Source organism: Corvus brachyrhynchos, unplaced genomic scaffold (genome assembly GCF_000691975.1).
Source record: "Corvus brachyrhynchos isolate BGI_N302 unplaced genomic scaffold, ASM69197v1 scaffold47, whole genome shotgun sequence".
NCBI classification, from domain to species: domain Eukaryota; kingdom Metazoa; phylum Chordata; class Aves; order Passeriformes; family Corvidae; genus Corvus; species Corvus brachyrhynchos.
The window spans coordinates 597,143-603,166 of record NW_008239292.1 but is presented as its reverse complement, the minus strand read 5'-3'; positions in this window follow the sequence as shown (position 1 = coordinate 603,166).

Here is a 6,024-nt window from a genome sequence, read left to right as displayed (position 1 = left end):
GGGCCATGTTCTGCAGCCGCCTCGAGATGGGAGGCAGTGGTGATTAAAAACGGTAAATTGATCAATAATGGGAAACCATAACGAAAAAGCGTTTCAAATAAAAACGGGAAAAAAGGAGCTGTCCACGCCCAGCCCTTACTTTTGGGGGGGTGGGAGCGTTATTGAGGTCACGGCACCCCGGCGTTGCCCGGCTTTGTTGCACCCCCCGGTGCCCATGTCGAGGGGTTTGATATTTAATGTGAACGAGGCGGGTCCCATCCTGTTGAATCCAGGGTGTTTTCCAGCCGGGATGGGCATGCTGGAGCCCAGCCCCGTGGGTTTGGGGCTGGGGTGGTGCTGCTTGGTGTCACTGGTGGTCCCTGGATTTGCACATCCCGAGCATCCCAGTGCCATGCTGGGATTGCCCTTGTCATGCTAGAGTTGTCCCCTTGTCCCTTCCCTCTGCCTCTTCTCATGCTGCCTCTTCTTTCTCATCCCAAAATCCACCAGGCAGGGCGCGGGGCTGCCCCCCTTTCTGGGTTTCGCCTTTTTTACCTGTAGTTATTGGGTATTTCTTTATTTTAAGTCTAACTTAGCTGGGAAAAGGGAAGTTTCCTCACCAGGTGTTTCCAGGAGTGCACACCTGCTCTCCTGCCTTGGAGCAATTAAACCTGCAAGGAGCAGAAACAGCTCATTTCAGCTGAGGGATGGAGATTTCTGCCTGCATCCCTGTCTGCCACTGAGCACAAGGGAGGATTGGCTTAGGGAAGATGATTTTTCCTGGTGTTTTTGAACACCTAGAAACGCAGTCCTGCTGTTGTTCGTAGAGGGCAGCTGCCATCACTTTAAAGGGAGTTTCTCCTTCCATTTGCTGTGGTACCACCACGCGAGGTGCAGCTCCATTTGCAGCGAGAGGCTGCTCTTGCCTGGAAACATGCTGGAAGGAGCAGCTGAGATGAGCTAAGCTGTCACCATTTGTATGCAGCGTATTCCCGAGTTTCCCCGGCGTGGATGTGGGCAGATGTTGGATGTGTGTCTGAATCAGTGGAACAAAATTTGCTACAGAGAATCGTTAATTTGTTGTGTTGAGCTCTGGCTGCCCCTTTCCATCCACTGAAGCAGCTGTGGCTCTGTTGCCAGTACCTCGGATTTGGGGTGTTTAATGGCTTTCCTTGTGGGGTGGAATTTTCTTGGCATTATTTTTCTCAAGGTGGTCAGTCAAAACAGGTCTCAGCTGGGCATTTACAGGCTGCTCTTGAGGGGAGAAAAATGAAAACCTCATTCTCTCTAGAAGTAAGAAATTGTCTAACCCAGTTGTGCTTTGTTCTCTCTTGATAGGCAAAATGCTTGGTTTTCACCCCAAGATGTGCAACTTAAGGAGAAAAGCAAAGTGTTGGCTGATTTACCTGTAGTTTGTTGAACATAGAATCATGGAATGGTTTGGATTGAAAGGAACCTTACAAACCGTCCAGTTCCACCCCCCTGCCATGGGCAGGGACATCTTCCATTAGATGAGACTGCTCCAACCTGGCCTCGAACACTTCCAGGGATGGGGATCCATTGGCAGATAGTTCACACCTGATTAAAGTTGTATTTTCTCATTCTCTGAATAAGATGCAGGTGGGGTTTGTTTTTTGAGACCTGGGGAAATGTGATGCCCATCCCACAGATGGTGTCACAGATCAGATAGGGATGTTTATCCTGCATCAACTGGGATTAACTGAGGATAGAAGTGGTGGGAGCTTTGTGTGCCCTGTGGGGAGCTCCCTGATGAGGCGATGGGTCCAGTCCCTTCAGGCGACAATTGCAGGTTTTGTGTGTCCCTCGGTCAAGTACTGTGTTAAGTATTTACAGGTCAGGCTTCTAATTTAGTCTTCCTCACCCTTCCCACTCCCCTGTATCCCCTTGCCCTCCTCTGCTTCCAGCCTCTGCCTTCCCAAGGCATTCCATTCAAACTGCCCCATTCCTCCCAAGGCATTCCATTCAAACTGCCCTATTCCCTCTGCGCTTAATCAGCTGTGGCTTCAGGAGGACCCAGCTGGACCACGCAAACATATTTATTTCACGTGTTTTATACATGAAAAGGGAGTGCTCTAGCTTTGTCATTTCCTTCCCGAAAGCCACGGGAAATTCTGCTCCCCTGGCCAGTCCTTGTAGGATAAAAATGAGAAAAATGTGGCACTGTAGCTGCTCTTTCTCCATTGAGGAAGAGCTGGGTGTAGCCAGTCAGGGATGCTCGGAGCATGCCAGTGAGGTGGGTGTTTTATGTTCTGCCTTTCATGTTCCTCTGCTGCATTTCGGAGAACCGTGTTCCTCACAGCGTGCTCCTTGATCCGTGTAGCGCCATAGTCTTTTTTCCAAGGTTTTGCCAGGCGTGGGATGTGGAAGTGTTTGGGTACCACCTTGCTGGGGCATTGCTGAGCAGTCCTTAAGGGATGGAGCAAATTGCTCCCTGCTTACGTTTATGTCCCCCTGTTGGGCTTCGCACCATTGTGGGGCTGTTGGAACAGCCACGTTGGAAATGTTTTTGAACTGGTGTCAGTGCTGAAGCTCCTGAAAGCCTCCCTCCATCAGCACAGGGGTGACAAATTGTCCTGACATGTCCTGCAGCACAACTGTGGCTGCCGATCCCGTTGGAGCGTCCGTGTGGGCCCGTCCGGCTTTGCTGGCCGGGATGGGTGCTGGGTGTGCCCACCCCAGGCTTCCAGACAAATCCCTCTTGGTTGGCAGAGCGTGGAAAATTGGATCATGAGGCAGTGTCTGAGGGGAAGTGCTCAGGGTGGCCAGTCCCTTTCTTCCCAAAAGCAAGATTATTCAAGAGCTGGAAGAAAGCTCTGGATTTGAGTTTCTTTTGAGCAGAATAATCTTATTTTGTCAGCCCAATGTGCTGATGAGGCTTGGCTGTGGTGTTTGTTGGTGTCCTTTGGGGCAGTGCTGCTAATTTAGCTGTAGGAATGCTCTGACACTTGATGAATGAGTCAAGGAAGAACCAGGGCGCTGTTTTCCACCTGGCTCCCAGGGTTTTCCAGTTTGCTCAGCTTGCTGGCTGGTGAGGTCAGTCGGCTTGTAGGTTGGCTAGTTGACTGCTGGGCTGTGTGCTGGCTGTGCTAAGGTGTGGAGCTGGACTGAGAGGTGGAAGTTGTGGAGTGCCTTGGGCTGGTGACAGTCCTGGGTGATGCTGAGGGTGCGTGGCGTGTTGGGGCTGCTGCAATGTGGCAGTTTAAAAGGAATTTAGGAGGGTTGTGGCTCTGCACACAGGTAGAGCAGCCAATCCTGAGCAAAATGGTCATGACTGGTGCTTTCTGGCTTGTTCTGAGGTCTGCAAACCCACGAGTCTGTGGGAGAGCACTGAGAGCCCTTTCTTAAAGCAGAATGGGCCTCTCTGGCTGTATTAGAGGAGCCAAGGCTGTCAAACCCCTAGGTGATCGTTTCCCTCGTGTACCTGTCCTGTAGCTGGGTGGAGGGGGAGCCCCCTCAGCATCCTGGCTGCTCCCAATCTCAGTTCAGAGGAGCAGCAGCTCTCCGAGGAGCTCTCCCTACTGCTGCAGTGGCAGCAGAGCTGGGCTGGCTTTCTAGGTTTTTCTGCCAATGCAGTGTAATCTCTTTCTACCTCAGGGGCTTTGCTTGCTTAGCTGTGATGTTCAGACTCCAGAGCTGTCTGAGTGGTGCCTGGGCTCACCCCAAGGGCACATCCTTGGGGTTGGGGGTGCTAATCCTTAAATTGGGTGATGCTGGATGCCGGTGGGGCTCTGCCTGCCTGCAGAGATGGAAAAGGAAGGAGGCAATTGCAGAAGTCACTTGGGCTGCTGATCTTGCAGAGCAGCACAGAGACCTTCCCACTTCCCTCGCAGCAGTCCTGGGAGGAGGATGAGGATGAGTGGTCCGGGGTGGAGGGTTGTTTGGTGAGACCTCACACAGCACCAGGCTGGCTCAGCCTTGCCAGAGGCGCAGCCCCCACGTTGGGTCACTGCTCCTTCGTGGAGATGGGGAGTGTCTGCTCTGTGCAGTGCTGTGCCCACCTGGCTTTTTAGTGTGAACAGCCCGCAATCCCAAGTTGTCTTTGCAGATCATCCCAGGATTGTGCTGGGTACAGCAAATTGTGGCCCTTTAGGCAACCCTTTGTGAGGTTTTTAAGGTGGGCACAGCTCTGCTGTGAGGGACTGAGTGAATCTGAATCTTTCTTGCAGCAGGATGGATCTCCCTCCTCCATCTGTGAGCAGGAGCTTTGTTTTACCCTGAAATCTGCTGGTTGTAGGCTGGTTTTTTTTAAAGTGCCTGTGGAAAGCATGTGTGGTTTACCCTGGAGTCTGGAGGAGAAGTATCTGTGCCTTTAGACTTGAGTGGGTTTTCTTTGCAAGTCTAATGAGCTTTTTGCTCCTCAGAAATCAATCCATGGTTTTTCCCTTTTCTTTCCAGGCAGACCAATTAGTAAAGGTGGTCATCACACATAGTGTGGCTCCTGTTTTCAGTGTCTCTTCTTTAAATATCCAAGGAAAGGGAGCACCAGGGGATACCTTCTGTTAAGCTAAAAGGATTATTGCTGCAGTTGGGCTAATTATTTCCATCTTTGCAGCCTTCCCACTCTACCTGCCCTGACCTCTCTTCCTCGAGCAGATCTGGTGTCACTGCCTGGCTGCCCTTGCCTCTCTGCCTTCCCTCAGTGCTGTCCTCCAGAGCCGTGGGAGGGATTGTCCCACCGGTGCCTGGGAAGGCAGAGGGATTTGTCCCTAAGAGCTAAGGTGTGTTTGGACAAAGCTCTCAGGCACGGGGTGGGATTGTGGGGGTGTCCTGTGCCGGGATGGGAGTCGATGATCCTTGTGGTCCCTTTCAGCTCAGGATATTCCGTGATTCTCTGATTCCGAGTGAGCTGGGGCAAGGCTCCAAGGCACACGGGAAGGACAGAGGCTGATGCGGGATATTGAGGGATGAGGTGCAGCCCTAAGGGGCAGGAAGGGCTGTGTTAACTCTGCTGGTCATGGAGCCGCTTCAGCCCCTAAAGAGAGGTGATGAAACCACTTGTATTGAGGGGTTTGAATAGCACGTGTGTGACTTCAAAGGGCTTTCTGCCACTTATCGGCGTTGCACTTCATGGCTCCCCTCAGCTCCCGCCCTGGGCTGTCTGCCTGGAAGTGCCAGATGTAATTTCAGAGGGATTTCATCAGTGTCTCAGGTCACTTGCTGCAGAATGAAATTCCTTGAGGTGCTTGTAAATGACTCAAAAAATCTAAAGAAGCCTCTCCTGTGAGTCCTGAGGACATCCAGCTCAGCCTGTTTGTGGAGGGCTGGAGGTTCGCGTTTGAGATAAACCAACTGTTTTCTGTGCGCTGCGAAGAAGAGTTTGCAGGGCTGCGCTTTTGCAGTTGAAATTGCACAAGTAGGGGAGATGTTCAGAGTGGTAAAATTGTTCCCTGTCCTAGGAAACATTTTATCTTTTCTTTGATTAAAGAGTACTTAAATCCTGGCTTTGTTGGCTTGGTCTCAATGTGGCGTGTGTGTGCGTTGCTCCGAAGCAGCTCTGCTCCTTCTTGTGTGCAGTGAAATGTCACTTCACGTGAGCTTCCTCGTGCAGGGCACACATCTGGCCAGCTGTGCCCGTTCTCAGTTTAACGAAGGGCAGATCAGGGCTGTCACACTCCAGTGAGAGGCCAAGTGATGGGCAAACAAGGCTTGTCTTGGCTGGGTGCTGTGGATCTCCAGGTGTCAGGATGAGTCTTGGGCAGAGGGAGAAGGGGTTGTTCCAGCTCTGCAGGGCTCGGGGCGAGCGTGTTCGCTGTGTCAGGTCGAGAACACGGCAGTGGCAGAAGGGGTGCCAGAGGAGGCTGTCCCAAGAGAAGGGATAATCCGGAGGGATGTGCTTTCTGGAGGTTGCTCTGTATTTAGGGTCGTGTGAGGAGCCTCTGTATAAAAATGACATTTGTATCTGGAGCTGTACTTGACTTTGGTATGGTCAGAAGGAAATGTAAGATTTGGAAATGTGGCTCGTGTTCCTCCCGTCGTGCTGACCCACCTGGTACAGAGTGCTGACTTCGCTCCCTGCAGGAGCCG